Source organism: Vicugna pacos, unplaced genomic scaffold, assembly GCF_048564905.1.
Source record: "Vicugna pacos unplaced genomic scaffold, VicPac4 scaffold_21, whole genome shotgun sequence".
In the NCBI taxonomy this organism is placed as follows: Eukaryota; Metazoa; Chordata; class Mammalia; order Artiodactyla; family Camelidae; genus Vicugna; species Vicugna pacos.
The window spans coordinates 19763378-19779732 of record NW_027328742.1 but is presented as its reverse complement, the minus strand read 5'-3'; the positions used below and the strand labels follow the sequence as shown (position 1 = coordinate 19779732).

The 16355-nt window shown below is 41.8% G+C and overlaps 1 non-coding gene across 1 annotated transcript; it reads right to left on the bottom strand.

Annotated features, from left to right (window-relative positions):
• Window positions 1–1971: 1971 nt before the first annotated feature.
• LOC140694570 (U6 spliceosomal RNA) lies at window positions 1972–2076 on the bottom strand. The gene has a single exon (XR_012070162.1). It is a non-coding gene; the product is annotated as a U6 spliceosomal RNA (small nuclear RNA).
• Window positions 2077–16355: the final 14279 nt, after the last annotated feature.

Sequence of the window (16355 nt, the reverse complement as noted above, 5' to 3'; positions counted from 1 at the left end):
TCTCCTGTGCCCGGATGGGGATGGACAGTCACCATGCAGTCGCTGAAAGCCCACTGAATTCCTTGCTGCTGACCCCCTGCATGGCCTGGGGAGATCACACCACTCCCTGGATCTGTTTCCAGACCAGTGAGATGGGGACAGTGGCCTCATGAGGAGAGAGGTTGTAACAGTTGTAGGGCGCTCCTCAAATGTGCTGGCCTCCCCTGCCCTCGGGAAGCCAGATGCCCCCAAACGTTGGACGGTGGGGTAAGCCAGGGTGGGGTGTATGTAACCCAGGTCACTCTCCTTCCAGGGTCCCCCCAGAGAGGACTTAGACTGAGCCCGGCTCTCCCCCCAGTTCTTCAGCAGTAGTGAGGTGTGCCAGGGTTTTGCCACAGCTGTGGGACAATCTTGAGATAGAACCTGGGCTCTAGACCTAGCCCTGCCAATTTGACTGATCTCTTAAGGAAGCGGGGGTTGGTTCATTGACTGCTCAAGGTGGTGATGAGAGGAAAGCAGAAAGGAAGTAGCCGCTATGGGGCCCTGCACAACCAGTCTATGGAGGGCAGGTTCCCAGGGCCGCAGGGCTGGGCGGGCAGGCAAGGATCAGGCAAGGATCAGGCAAGGGAGAAGCTGGGTCTGCCGCCTGGCTCTCCTGCCTGCCCGCGGGACCCTGCCCCTACGCCCCAACCACCTCGACCCTCCACGGACAACGTGTCCTCCCCCTTGTCTGCTCCAAGGCCTCTGCTGATGATGCAGGAAGGCTCCCTCGGGAGCCACAGCACTCAGCACCCAGGAGCTTGTTGAGAGCAGTCTACAAGGGTGACTGAGAGCTGGCCTGCGTCCCAGGCCCAGCGCCGTCATCCGTCTGGGCAAGCTTCTCAGCCTCGGAGCCTGCCTCCTCACCATTGAATGGAGGTCCTTGCTCTGTTTACTTCACAGAGCGTTTATGGGAATAAATGTGAAACGCTACCAGGGCCTGGCACACACAGCAGGCACTGGACGGTGTTTGTGTGACAAGCTTTGATTGTTGCTCCTTTACTGAGCTGACTCCAGCAATCACCATCAGGTTGATGGTCAGCTTTGCAGACCATCCAGCCTCAGGTGCCTGGGAGGAAGGAGGGCAGGAAGATAGGAAGGGAGGCCTCCAGGGTCAGGGTCGTTTAGACCCTGGTCTCCGAGCGCTGTCAAGGCAGAGTGGGCATGCCTTTGCCTGTGCCGAGGCTGTCGGAAACTGAGTGGGGCGACAGTGATGGAAAGAGAAGCCCTCTTGGGACCCTCCAGTTTGGGCACCTGCCCCATCTCCGGCTGTGACCATCACTGGGGGACAGGACTGGATACATGTGGCCCTCACTGGGTGAGGTGAGCAGTTGACAGCTGCTTTTTCTCTGTGCTCAGGGTCAACCACACCCAGAGACCAGAAGAGGGGTGCGGGCAAGGGCTTTTCCATCACACCCACTGAGACCTCACTGGAGAGACTGTCCTAAGCGTTGCCCAGCAGTGACCTGGAGTGTTTGATATAGGAGCAGATTCGTTTCTGATACCTGATCCTCTACAGAACAAAATTATTTCCAGGAATACTCATTAAATGATACAAGTAATAATAATGGCTAGGAAGGAAATGCGCGGAAGTTCTCTTTTATTAAATTTGGACTCAATCATGCCAGTAAAGAAATAACAATAAAATACCACAACATAAAAAGGAAAAGAGTAGGGGAGTAGTGGATGAATCCTTCTTAACTACATGAATGTGTTTTAAATAAAAGGAAAAAACTACATATTGGTGAGTTTTAATATAATATCAGTACAGTTTCTGTTTTCTTGATTCTTTCTCTTTGTTTGATTTTGTTATTACTTTTTTTTTTTGGTCAGGGGAGATCATTAGATTTACTTATTTATTCTTAGAGGAAGTACTGGGAATTGAACCCAGGACCTCATGCGTGCTAAGCATGTGCTCTACCACTTGAGCTATACCCTCCCCTGTTTGCTTGTTTTTAATGGGAACACTTCATGAATTTGCGTGTCTTCCTTGACCATGGGCCATGCTAATCTTCTCTGTATTGCTCCCAATTTAATAAGCAAGCATTTGATTCATTTTTTTTAGTGTTAAAGTAAACAAACATTTGGAAGACTAAATCTCAGTGTTAAAGATACTCGAATTCACTAAAATATTTATATAGTAATTAAATTTTGCACTTTAAAAATAGTGCATTTCACCATTTGCACCGTTTCACTGTTTTAAACCTTGAACACAAATTATAATTCCAGGGGGGCTGGGGTGTAGCTCAGTGGTGGAACGCCTCTGGGTCCTTGTACATGTTCCCTTTGCCTGACTAACTTTACTCATCTTCACAACCCAGCTGAGACCTCACTTCCTCCAGGAAGCCTTCCTTCATTCCTTTCCTGTTCACCTCTCAACCTGATTTGTGTTCTGTCCGCAGAGCACCCTGTGCTGACACTTCTCTCCGCACACACTGGTCTGTGCTGAAGGCACGCTGCCACTCAGTCCACCTCCTGGACTGGCCACAGAGCCCTTTGGGGGCCCCAGGCCCGATCTTGTTTGCAGCTGTGGACCCAGCACTGTGGGCCTGGCCGGTGCTCGGGAACGTTTGTGGAACATGAATGAACTGCACCGTGTTCTGGCTTAACTCCATGAATCCACACACCCTCTTTCATCCTGGACAGGAGAACGTGTCCTTTCCCCCACCACATGAGATTTCCTCTTCTTTCTCCAGGTGACAATTTGGAGCTCCCAGGGTCTTGACCCAGAAAGTCCACACAGGTGAAGTGGGGAACGGATTGGGAGCCCCCATGATGGTGACCTGGAGCCTTCGTGTGGGCACTAGGTGGGACCCGTGACTCTCCTGGTGCCAGGCCGAGGGCCGGAGCCGGAGCTGCGAGTGATACAGGCAAAAGAATGTGGGGCGAGAGGATGGCCATGTCCCAGGTCTCAGTTGAGTCCCTGGGACGTACCCCACCAAGTGTGGGTCCTTAGCTTCATGCAGGAAAGATTTCAAGAGCGAGCCACAGTTGAGTGCAAGTGGATTTATTCTGGGAAGAGGGTAGAGATCAGTGGCAGAGCACATGCCTAGCATGCACTGGGTCCTGGGTTCAATTCCCAGTCCCTCTATTAAGAAAATAAGTAAATAAGTCTAATTACCTCCCCCTCCAAGATTAAAAATAAATAAAAAAATTTAAAAAGAAAGTAGATTTATTCTGAGAGATGCATAATCCACAGACAGAGTGCGGGCCATGTCAGAAGGCGAGGGAGCCAGAGGCAGCGATGTACGCTGTTGCTAGATTTTATAGGCTCAGTGACTTCATTTGCTAACAAGTGGATTATTCCAACTACTTTGGGGAAGGGGGTGGGATTCCCAGGAATTGGGCCACTGCCCACCCTTTGACCTTTTATGGTCAGCCTTAAAACTGTCCTGGCACCTGTGACAGTACCATTTGGCACGCAATTGTGTTTCAATGAGTGTATATTGAAGCTCAAGTTTTATTGGGAGTTGAATCGTTCACCATCTTGGTGCTAACTGCTGTGTCTTTATTTTAGTGGCTGTACCCTGCCCCCTTCCCTTCCCTCCTGTCTCAGTTAGAGTGGGTGCTGGTCGAGGGATGTGAGAATCGACAGCCCTCTGAGCGTGGCAGCCAGGGGCTGGGACGTCAGAGTGGGATGGCCCAGGTGCCTGGGAAGCTCGGCTCCCTGCGAGGCCCGTGTGAGCTGTTCCCTGTGGATGTGGAGTCCAGAACCCGCTGCTGCGGATTAAGGTGGTGTCTGTTAGCTTTCTCTACTGTAAGTTTGTAATTAATAAGTAATTTGTAGGAAGGTCCTTTCAAGGCTGGATGTATCCATTCTGTTTCTCATAACTTTCACCCATTGGTTTTAGCACGCATTGATGATTTTCTAACTGTGTTATTATTTATGTATTTATTAGTTGTTATTCTACTGTAAGAAAGAACTTCCCTTACTCTGCCAATTATTTATTTATAACTATATGGGCTCATGGGTTTTTATGTTATTCAGTGGGATATAATACATCACTATTGTGATTTATTTGAATGTTCATATTGTTCCTTTGAACTGTCTCCTGTGTCTTTTTCACATGTCCCCATTATTCTTTAAGTACTTCCATATTTTCTGGTTTCTAAAGATGTTCTAGACACATCTTGTACTTTCTCTATCCCATGCCTGGAATCAACCTTTTCTCCAAGGAGCCCAGGTTCTTTTTATTAGAATATAATATTTAGAAAACAAGATCTGGGCTTGAGATGTGCCAATTGTTATTGGTGTGTCATTTCTGTTAGGTTATTTTAGCAGATGGAGCTGGGAAATGTATGGGTGTATATTTTGCTTTCTCTCTTATATGTATATGTAAATGTGTATCTATATCTATCTATCTATCTATCTATCTATCTATCTATCTATCTATCTATCTATCAATCTATCTATACACTGATACTTTCAATTCCAATTCAGCAAAACAGGGTACATTTTAGTATCCCCCCTTTTCATACCTGTACTCATCCAACAGTGAGAAACTTAGCTCTCATAGTCCTCAATATATTTAATCATTTGCTCAAGCCTGGTATATACAAGAAGGTAGTTTCAAAGTTTCTAACTCATGTCTCAGTAAAAACCTTACCTGGTTTCTTTCTTTAAAAAAAACAAAACAGATCAGTTTATTTTCTGAGCACAGTTTTAATGATAATATGACATCACCAACAGCCAATCAGAAAAGTCTCTGGTGTTGGATGTTCGAACACCATTACATATTTATGGGTAAGCACCAGAAAGGTTTCAACCCTGTGTTACATTTCCGTGCTTACTCACTTCTTTTTTTAATTTTAATTTTTAATTTTAATTTTTTCATTGAAGTATAGTTGATTTACAATGTTGTGTTAGTCTCTGGTGTACAGCAAAGTGATTCAGTTTTATATATATTAGATTCTTTCCTATTATAGGTTATTACAAGATATAGTATGTAGTTGCCTGTGCTGTATGGTAGGACCTTGTTGTTTATCTATTTTGTATACAGTAGTGTTTATATGTTAATCCCAGATTCCTAATATATACCCCCCCAACCCTTTCCCCTTTGGTAACTATAGTTTGTTTCTATGTCTGGGAGTCTGTTTTGCCTGGGGTTTAAATGTAAGTTCCAAGCCTCCAAAAGTGGGATCCTGGTGAACAACATCTCAGTTTGCTCTCCCAGAGTCCTGGAACTTAGAACCTTTTTCTTAAGTGCAGTTGCCAAGTCTTAACCCTCATCATTTGGTTATAGACTTGTCTGAAGTTGAAGGTTTGCTTCCTTGAATCTCTCTCTCTCTCTCTCTCTCTCTCTCTCTCTGTCTCTCTCTCTCTCTCTCTCTCTCTCTCTCTCTGTGTGTGTGTGTGTTTATTTACTTATTTATTGAAGTATAGTCAGCTTCCTTGAATCTCTCACTACTGCCTATTTTCAGTAGTCCTCCCAATCCCCTAGTGCTGCATTGCAAGTTATTTTTGCCAGAGTTTCTCCATATCTCCTTCAGGTCTGTGTGATCTTTGACACCATTCACTTCCAACTAAGCCCTGACAGACCAGTACAAGAAAGAATTGGTAGTCTCTTATTATTATTGTTCTTAAAAGATAAATTGAACTCTGTGTGTGCATTCAAGCACATGTGTCTCTCTGTTTGTGTGTGTGTGTGTCTGTGTAGAGGAGGGTGTGGATGTGTGTGTAAATGGTTCTTTGACAGGCACCTAGAAAAGTCAGAGTTAGCAACTATTGCCAAAACCGTTCAGTTGTATCAGCATTGCAAATTTATAGTATACTCAGGTAATTTTCAGAAGGCTTTTTTTCCAGGAAAAAATTACATTATTTTGCAGCATCATAAATTGCTGTCTTTTTTTTGAATACTAACTATATGTAGCTTTCGAATGCTCCATCTCACTTTGAAATGTCAAAGTCATCCTTCTGAAAAGTCACACAATTAGGTCAAATATATTGCCTAATAAAAATCTTTCACCTTCTCAATGAGCACTGGGACAAAAATAAGAGGCCTCTAAGAACCATTCACACAGGATATGGGTTAGATCTTCTAATTTGAATATCCAGTATTTTAATGATTCAAAATCTATTTTAAAAATCAATCACTGCTCTTGAGGAAGACACAAAAGAGACAATATTCCATTTAAGACCGTGAACTCGGGAGTCAGATAAAACTAAGTTACCTAACTTTTCTACAGTTCAGTTTCTTTATCTGTAAAATGGGTATAATAACAGTACTTCACTTGCAGGGTTGCTGCATTAAATAATATATTGCAATAAAACATTTAATGGTGTACGTACACCTAGGACATACTCAATAAATGTTATCTCTTCTTGTAAATATTATTCAGATCTACCATCCTTTTCTTTGCTTCTAGTTCTTGGTTATTTTTCCTTTCCCCTTGTAACTGTTTTGCAGTTCTGCTCCTTGCCCTTCATTGAAGGGAGATTGTTTGATGATTTCCATGCTGCTGTCTCTTCTGCTGTGTTGCTTGTGCATGTGGTATTGGTCAAGGTTTATTGCTGATTCTCATACGGCTCAGCTTTTGCCCATAGAGCTGTCAGGTCTTCAGAGGCACTGTATTGAGGTCCTAGTATGTATTTGCCTGCTTCTCACATCTAAGGTGATATTAATGAGGTACAAGAGACTCTCAGTCATTGCCCTACCCCTAACTACACCGCCAATCAGGTTTGTCTTTTGTCTCTTCATTGTTAGCTATGTTCTTTTTGATATATGCTGCTTTTTGCTACTCCCACCTCCCAACTTCTTCAAGTCACTGCCACTATACTTATCTTTTCTCCCTTTAATTGCTTCTCTAATATTTTCCTTACCTTTTTTGCATGAAATGTCTTAGGCTTATATTTTATATAAATCACCAGTCAGTGGAATACGCTTTTCACACTGCATGTGAATTGACCAATCATAATATACTTGTTGAAATATTTCGGTCTCTTGGACATTGTTCATTGATTCATTTGTTGGTGGCTATTTAGAGGCTACTCCTTTTATCTTAAATAAGGTTTTATTTTGTTTGGATAACTATTAAGATATGTACTATTACAGTAGACTGAGGCTCTCAAACAGCTAGTCTTTTGGAAGCTGAGGTCTTACCACATTTTGAACCCAGAAAAAAATCTTTCCTGTAACATATTTTTTTTAGAAAAACCAGGAGCTGCTTTGTCTGGGAAGATACCAGGAAGAGGCAATATAGAATTTAAGAGTGTAGCCTCTGGAGTCAGACAGAGTTGTCCTTGGAAAGGCACAGATAACATCCTTTTTTATCTGTCTCCTTTTCTTAATTTTTATCTCTAAAGAAATTACTCACATGGAGGCAAGGGCCTCCGAAGTCATGTAGGGCCATAAGAGCTTTACTTTCCTGTTCCTAAAAGAACACAGAAACCTTTCTGAAGTGAAGGGCATCATATTGGCTACAGGCACTGGTTTCTTTTTCCTTTTTCCTTTATAGTTTATTGCAAGATATTGAGTATAGTTCCCTGTGCTATACCATGAGACATTATTGTTTATCTATTTTATATATAGTGGTTTGTAAACCCAAACTCCTAATTTATTCCTCCCCTGCCCCTTTCCCCCTTGGCAACCATAAGTATGTTTTCTGTATCTGTGAATCTGTTTCTTTTTGTACTTAAGTTCGTTTGTCTCATTTTTTAAGATTCTACATATAAGTGATAACATGTGATATTTGTCTTTCTCTGTCTGACTTAACTTCACTTAGTATGACAATCTCTAGGCCCATCCATGTTGCTGCAAATGGCATCATTTCATTCTCTTTATGATTGAGTAATATTCCATTGTATATATACCACATCTGCTTTACCCAGTCATCTGTGGATGGACATTTAGGTTGTTTCCATGTCTTCGATATTGTAAATAGTGTTGCTATGAACATTGAGGTACATGTATCTTTTCAAACTAGGGTTTTCTCTGGATATATGCCCAAGAGTGGAGTTGCTGGATCATATGGTGACTCTAGTTTTTAGTTTTTTTAAGGAACCTCCATGCCATTATCCATAGTGGCTGCACCAATTTATGTTCTTACCAACAGTGTAGGAGAGTTCCCTTTTATCCACACCTTCTCCAGCATTTATTATTTGTAGACTTTTTAATGACGGCCATTCTGATTGGTGTATGGTGATACCTCATTGTAGTTTTGATTTGCATTTCTCTGATAATTAGTGATATTGAGCATTTTTTCATGTGCCTGTTGTCCTTCTGGATGTCTTCTTTGGAGAAATATCTATTTAGGTATTCTGTCCATTTTTTGATTGGGTTTTTTTTTTTGTTTGTTTGTTACTGATTTATATGAAGTGTTTGTATATTCTGGAAATTAAGCCCTTGCCAGTCACGTCATTTGCAAATATTTTCTCCCAGTCCATAGGTTGTCTTTTTGTTTTGTTTATGGTTTCATTTGCTGTGCAAAAGTTTATAAGCTTAATTAGGTCTCATTTGTTTATTTTTGCATTTATTTCTATTGCCTTAGGAGACTGACCTAAGATAACATTGCTACAATTTATGTCAGAGAATGTTTTGCCTATGTTCTCTGCCAGGAGTTGTATGGTATTGTGTCTTATGTACAAGTCTTTGAGCCATTTTGAGTTTATTTTTGTGTATGGTATGAGGGCATGTTCTAACTTCATTGATTTACATGCTGCTGTCCAGCTTTCCCAATACCACTTGCCAAAGACACTCATTTTTTCATTGTATTTTGTTGCCTCCTTTGTTTAAGATTGATTGACCATAGGTGTGTGGGTTTATTTCTGGGCTCTCTATTCTGTTCCATTGAGCCATATGTCTGTTTTTGTATAGGCACTGGTTTCTGCTCCTCTTCAGAGCTGAGCTCTCTAGTTGGGTTTGCCCAGAGAGCATCAGGCCTGTGCCTTACTCATGGAGGGAATCAGAGGGCTTCCTCTAAAAGAATGATTTTGACAGTGATAAAAAAAAATGCTTCTAGAAAACCAGTATTTATTGAGAGTTTTACATGTACCAAGCATTCATAAACACATTTAGTTTTGTAAAAATTTTGAGTTATTACTATTATTCTCATTTTTATAGATGAGCAAACTGAAGCCCAGAGAGGTTAATTATCTTGTCCTGAGTCACAAGGGTAGAAAGTTGCAGAGAATTCATAGTCAGTGTTGTCTTACTCTAAAGCCATGCTTTTTATCACAGCAGGCTGCTTATAGACCTACATGACTCTTGCAAACTCTGTGCTACCCTAGATTCACACACAGGGAAGGAATCAGATTGGTTCTCATTTGCATAAATAAGGTTCCAGCTGTCTAGATGAAAAAAAGACATTTATTATCCAGCCACATTCAGAACCAACTGAACAGTAAAGATAGTGGCCAGAAGATAAAGATCAAAACTATCATGTTTATTACTAAGTTATATTTGAGGCAGTGGCTTGCCATCCCTCCCCTTATCTTGGAATTACCCACTTGAAGGTAAATTTGGTTCTGCAGAACATAGCATTTACCTAGAGTTGCTGCCATACACTGGTCTGGTGTGAAGAGGGAAGGAGAATTCTTATAGATTTAGATTATTGGCCTACTAATATAATTTTGGACCAATGGCTATAACCCATCTAACAGGAAACTCACTAGATCTCAGTGGAGAGGAGAATGGGGCAGGGCTAGAGGCCTAAAGTTTTAATCCCTCCTCAGGGAAACCAAAGTATTGAGGAATAAACACTCCCTGTAATATCTCTGAAGTTTAGAGATTTTACCCAGTGACAGATACATTAAAAATGATAAATCAAGGCTACAGTGAGACTTTGGCTTTGTTTGAAAAGAAAAATAAAGGCTAGGTGAAAAGAAGCCAAAGAATTTCTTCTTGTTAGAAATATAACACTTTCTGTGGCCCAGGCAGACATGGCTTTGAGGTCAATTTCCTTTTCAAATCAGTGAAACTTATTCACTAAGTTTTAAAGTAGTATATCTGGGGGAAAGGTATAGCTTAAGAGGTAGTGCGCATGTTCAACACCCAAGAGGTCCTGAGTTCAATCCCTGGTACCCCATCCAAGACAAAATCAATGAAGAAACTTAGTTATGCCCCACTCAGGAAACAAACAATACCAGCAAAGCATGTGTTTTCATTACAGTGGTATGTCTGTTTTAAAAAAAAAAATTTTTTTTTTCTGGAAGTCAGAAAAATGAGCATGAATTGAAGGTTTACTAATCTCCTCTGAGCAGCCACTGGGCTAAATAAATTGGTGAGCAAGGGAAAGATTGCAAAGGAAATAACTAATAAAAAATAGGAATTGCATAGGAGGGGTTAAAAAAAAGTCAATGAACCAACAGATGCAAAGTCACATCCTAGTGATGACTTAAGAATGTGTAGAAGTCTGTAAGAAGCTATCAAAGTGTGGTGGAGCTAACTGGGGAATACAGTGCATGAGAGATGGAAGTTTGGAGATGGGTTTTGAAAGACATGATGGGCATGACTTGGCACACAGCCTTTCATACGGGACAACAGCTTGAACAAGGAGATGTGGTCAGTATGGGGAAAATTGGTATGTGACCACCTAGATTTAGAAACATCAGTATGAATGGCATTTAATCAAGAAAAAAAATTAGTCAGATAAAAATCAGGTTGAATTGATAGAATAAAATACCTTGACTGACAGTGGCCTCTTCCACAGAAATATTGCAGGAATATTATATGTGGGAATATTAACTGAAAATGGCTTGTGGAAGCAATATGATCACAAATTTAAATCAACCTCATTGTTGGTGACTTTCCCCCAGAAGTGAAAGCAATTCTCAAGAGATTTTTTAAAAAGAGAGACAGAAAAGAAAAGTAAAGAAACAGCCTGAGATTATTTATGTGAATACCTGCCACATTTTTTTGTTGTTTGTTTTTTTAGTGAGGTGACCATTTGAATGGTTTTGAGGAGAAATCCCAAGTATATTTTCAGAAAAGAGGTGCTAGATTTGACCTAGAGATGAGTTTGGGAGTGCAAGAAAATGGAAAGTTTTTGCATTAGCAGGATATGACATTTTTGTTGAGCTCAGACATTCACTAGTTCTTCTTTCTGCAAAACTGCAGACAAGTATTTGCATAGCCTATGCCTAGAAGAAAGGATTTGTGACCGTGCAGATGCCAGCTACAGTGGAATCTCTTGGGAGAACATCTGTCCTGCTTGCTGAGGGACACAGAATTCCTGGACTGGATGCTGACCATATGAAGAAGCACCTGGAAGCTAGACCTTCATCTGCTATCCTCCAATCAGAAAATAGCAGCTCTGCTCCAGACTGTGACTCCAGATGCCCAGGAAGATTGCCTGCACTTCTGATTGCAAATCTTGTTCTGTGACTGGCTTTCAGTCTGTCTCTTTCCAAGTATGACAAAGTCAAGCAGTTATTAAAATATAAATGCTGCCAGCCTTTTCCGTTTCCTGAAGAGAAGGATGCTATCTTAGTCTTAGGTCTTAGTCTTTTGTCCACATTCCCTGATGATCTGGTCTGAATGTTTATGAACCCCAAACTTCATGTGTTGAAATCATGATGCTCAATGTGACAGTATTAGGAGGGGGCCCTTTGGGAGATGATTAGGTAGGCCACCACCCTCATGAATGAGATTAAAACCCTCATAAAAGAGGCATGAGAGAGCTCCCTGGTCCCTTTTACCATGTGAGGACACAAGAAGTCAGCAGTCTGCAACCCAGTAGAGGGCTTTGACCAGAACCTGACCATGCTGGCACCCTGATCTTGGACTTCCAGCCTCCAGAACTGTGAAAAATAAATTTCTATGGTTGATAAGCCACCAAAACTTGGGGTTTTTTTAATAGAAGCCCAAGTAGACTAAGACATCTGGTCTTTGAGGCGCACCTCTCTTTCATGCACAGTTCCTAAACTTTCATGATGAAAACAACGGGAAAAAAAAAAAGAGATTTAGAGAGAAAGAAGACACGTTGGCAGATATGCTATATTGGTCTACATGATGAAGATGAGCAAGAGAAAAATATTCCATAATCTGGGGGATATTGGTAAAGGTATTTTGTGAGATGGGGAGGGATTTAGGTAAGTAAGAAAATTCTTAGAATTGTGGGATGTGAGAAGAGTAGGAAAGGGATTGTGAGAAATTTTGCCAAGAGTATGACCCAGATACTCTAATATTTTCCAAGTTTAGAACTACACCCCCCATCCCTTATTTTAAATTATTCTTGGCTCTTTGGTTGTATTTACTTGAAACAACTTCTTTTAGAGACTGAACCACATGGAAGAGAGATGTGCAATAGTTACGCAGATTCAACGTCCTGCAACTTTTACATCTAGTAGCTCACTTTATCCTTAAAACCCTCCGGTGAGGTAGATAAAATCATATCTATTTTGTAGATAAAGAAGTGAAATCTTAAAGAGGTTTTATGAGTTACTGAAATTTGTAAGTATAAATGACAGAGTCAAGATATGAGCGTAGGTTTTCTGACCCCAAGCCCCAGTGCTTTCTGCCCTTCCATCCTCATCACAGTATATGAGTATGTGCCATGCCTCATCATAGCCAGCCATGTTCTATTCCCAGTGGACAAGCAATAAATGACATTATTCTGGCTGTTGTGGCTGTCTCCCCTTGCCCCCCTCAAAAATGAACTTTATATGAATGTGGAACATCCTGACTGCCTCATGATGTTTTTAAAGGTAAGGATTGCTGCAGCTCTTTCTTCCAGCGAAGGCTTGAGTGGTGATGAGAATCAGGATGGGAATGCCAGTGAATGCAAAGAGGATCCCAAGAGACCAACGTGGGAACAGAATGAAAGTTGATGGCAGTGGTTCCCATAATGTGATTCAGAGGCCACAAGGTCACACTGGGGGCTGTCATATTGATCTGTATGAAAGCTCATGTCTATGCTTCGCTTCCGTCAGAAAGAATAAAGAATTATATTTTACAAAATGCAGAGACGTCCTTAACTGGGGTCATTTAGCCATTTATCTTGATGATTCTTGTTTACTTAGATATGGGTTTCCTAAACCCATGGAGATAGTCAATCCATAAAATCTTTTATTCTGCCGAAGTCCACCATGAACTGAAAATATTTGAGGGGTTCTTGGTGTTTGTATGGGCTCAGCTATTCTATTTGTTCATGATAAATAAGAGGTGCTGACAAGTTGAAGCACAGCTTCTCTTGAAGAGAGAAAAGCAGAGTGTGTTGGTGTGAATGGCCACGAGCACTTGTTAACTTGCACACACTGAAAGATGCTGCTCAGAAGCTTCACCTGCTACTGTAGAGTGTCCAGAGCTGTCATCCTTCATTTATTTGTAAACCAAATGCAACTAAGCCCCTTGTTTGTCCATTTCTGCTGTGTAAATTTCTTATACTTGGAAGAAACACAAGATCCCAAATGATCCTCTAAAAAGAATAGAAAAGTATTATCACTTGTTACTAAAGTTCTTGTGCAAAAGGGAATTGACATTGTGTATATTGACTGAAAAAAGGCTGCACAACCCAAAAGTTGAAAATTACATTTTATTCAGAGACATTACTGAGGACAATAGCCTGGAAACAGCCTCTCAGATAGCTCTGAGGAACTGATCCAAAGAGGTAAGGGAAGAGCCAAGAAATATAGGAGTTTTGCTGGGAAAAAAAACAAAACAAAACAAAAAGAATAACCGTGTAGTCAAACATCCAAAGATGACTGCTAATCACAAAAGACAGGCATCTCAAGTTAATTGTTTTAGTGCCTTTCTCTGTATGGGAAGATGCAAGAGTTTGGGGTCATTGAAATTATTCCTTTGATGTGCATCTTACCTATCTAGGGCCAGTAGCTTGTTTTACTCCATCCTGAATTCCCCTCAGGGCACATGATCAGAGGCGGCTGCAGAGGCTGCCGGCTTGATGCAGGCATAATTCATTGTTTACCGGAACAGCAGGTATTCCTTGAAATGGCAGGCAACACCTTTTTTTATCCACATGTATCACTCTTAAACATCTCTTTCTTCAAAATTCTACATCTTATGGGAGCTGCCATTTCTCTTTCTGCCAAACAACCCCATTTTCCCATCTAACGTTTTTTTCTCCATGCCAGTGGGGAAAACACTCCACTTTCAGAAGGTCTGGCTGTACGTTTTCTCAAGCAAAGAAATTGTTTTTTGTTTTTGTTCTTGTTTTTGTTTTTGCTCCTATAATTTGCATTTCCAAGAATCACTCTGCTGTGCAAAACCGAAGTTCTTAGTGGAGATCTAACTTCCTTGAAAGATGCAGGAAAGGAAGGATTTTAAAATAACTAATAATTTATTATTTTTCTCTATCATATGATTATTTAACAAGCATTTATTGCAAATTTAATGAGCACCTAGCTGCCAGATACAAAGTAGAGCAAAATGCCCTATCTGCAGGGAAAATCCAGACGGTGGGAGGGAAAGACAATTGACCATAAACGACTGTTCAGTGTGTTGAAGGCTCTGATGCAGCATTGCTTATGGTAATTCAATGACACATAATAAGAGTCGCTAATGATACTGAAGCAGGGCAGGAAGGAAGGCTTTTAAGAGGAGATGATGTAGGGACTTAGTACCCAGTGATTAGATGACAGAGTAAGCTAAACAAGGAAGGTAAACAAGTTGACATTCAATGGAGAGCTGTTAGCAGATAAGGTAGTGGGTCCCTGGAGAAAGGGAATCAGGCATGGCTTTCTTGACCAAAGAGAAGCCATGGTTGGCTTAACTCATCCAGGGATCTAAGCCTGGCCATCATGCTTGTCCTTAAACAGGTCTCAGTAATAATGCTGTTAAGGGAACAAAAGAACAAATGACTGTTATCAGGCAAGAGAAGTAACAATAGCAAAGATAAAAAATCAGTTGTAAAGACTCCCAGTTCTGTTTCAGTGGGAAAGATTAGCCTGAAGCACCATCTTGAGCTGTTGTGGAGAATTTAAACCACCCCCTCCCCCGCAAGCACTCAACCAACATGTGGAGCCAGCTAGTGCTCTCTGGGAATCATAAAACCCCCACCCCTGCGCTTTCTGTGCATGGAGCCTATTGACACTTTAACTCCCACAGCCCACTGCAGTACTCTTCCTGTCCCTGCATTTCTGCAAGATAAACATCTTCTCTTGATGTGTGTTTATCCTAACAAAGCTAAACCGCCCCAAGACATAGCCCATCTCACAATCCCCTAGGCAGACAGGACTCACCACCTGCCCTTATCAAAGTCATAAATCCTATTGTAATTGACTGTTCTTCAATTGAAAAAAAAAAAAAAAAAGGAGTTCCTGACAGATTTTACAACCACTCTGGTACCTGTGTGTGAATTGATGATGCCGCCCCTGCTCCTTGTGGTCACAGCCTCGTCCCCCCAAATAAAAGACCCTGCGCTGCCACCCTCGGAGCTCACGCAGGCACATCTCGTCCATGTGACCCCTTGTTGCCTGTAACAGTGCACCTATTAAACTTTCCTAAACGTTCCTCATGGTCTTTGGTAAATTCTTTCACTGCCCGCGTTGTGTCCGCACACAACAGATCTCAACCGGAACCTCAGGGCTGATGATGTAGAACTTTTCTGACCCTAATGAGCTCAATCAACTGAAGCTTGGACTCTGTCAACCTTCGCCACAATTCTATGCTGAATTCTTCTCTGCTTAAGCCCCTTCATGAATATGCACATATGCTTAGCTTACCACTTCCCTAATTTTGCTGTTCAGGGAGACATTGCTTTGGGGAAGATCCTTGGTGTTCTCCTTACTTGCTGCAAGTAATAAATACTTCCTTCATCTGCTCTTTGGCTTGTCTTTTGGCTCTACACCCACCAAGAGGTGAATCCAGTTTTCAGGTAACAAATTTTGGCAACCTAGATAAGACATCTTGGCTAACCTCTTGGTTTCTTCCAGCTCCCAATAGGCTACGCAGTGGGCTGCGGCAGCTCACCTGGGGGAATTTGTCTTTGTTGCTGAGAGGATGGGTACAGGAGATCCGTCTTAGCACCTGCTTTGTTGAGTGCCTACACCCCAGCTCACAGAACAGACTCAGCAGCCACTCGACACATCTAAGTAGTCCTTTTGGAGAGGTGAGTGCCATTTACCCCACAAAACAGCTTCTGGGCTCTGTCCCCATCTCAAGGGGGAACGAAGGGACAATTCAGGGACTGCACAGTTAATCTGGTCTGGTCTGGTCAGCTTGGAGGGTCTGAGAGATTGAAAGACAACCCTGTCCTCCAAGTCTTGGAGGCTGATCAGGGAGGCCTGATTGTGAAAGGCCTCAGTGAGACCATCTATGTCTCTCCTGGCTTTGGCTGTCATTAGGGGGTCCTGGTAACTAAAATTACTTGTAGAGGGGTGCTAGTTTGGTATACCTGAACAACCTGAGTGTACACTTTTAAATTATTAATTGGAAAAACTT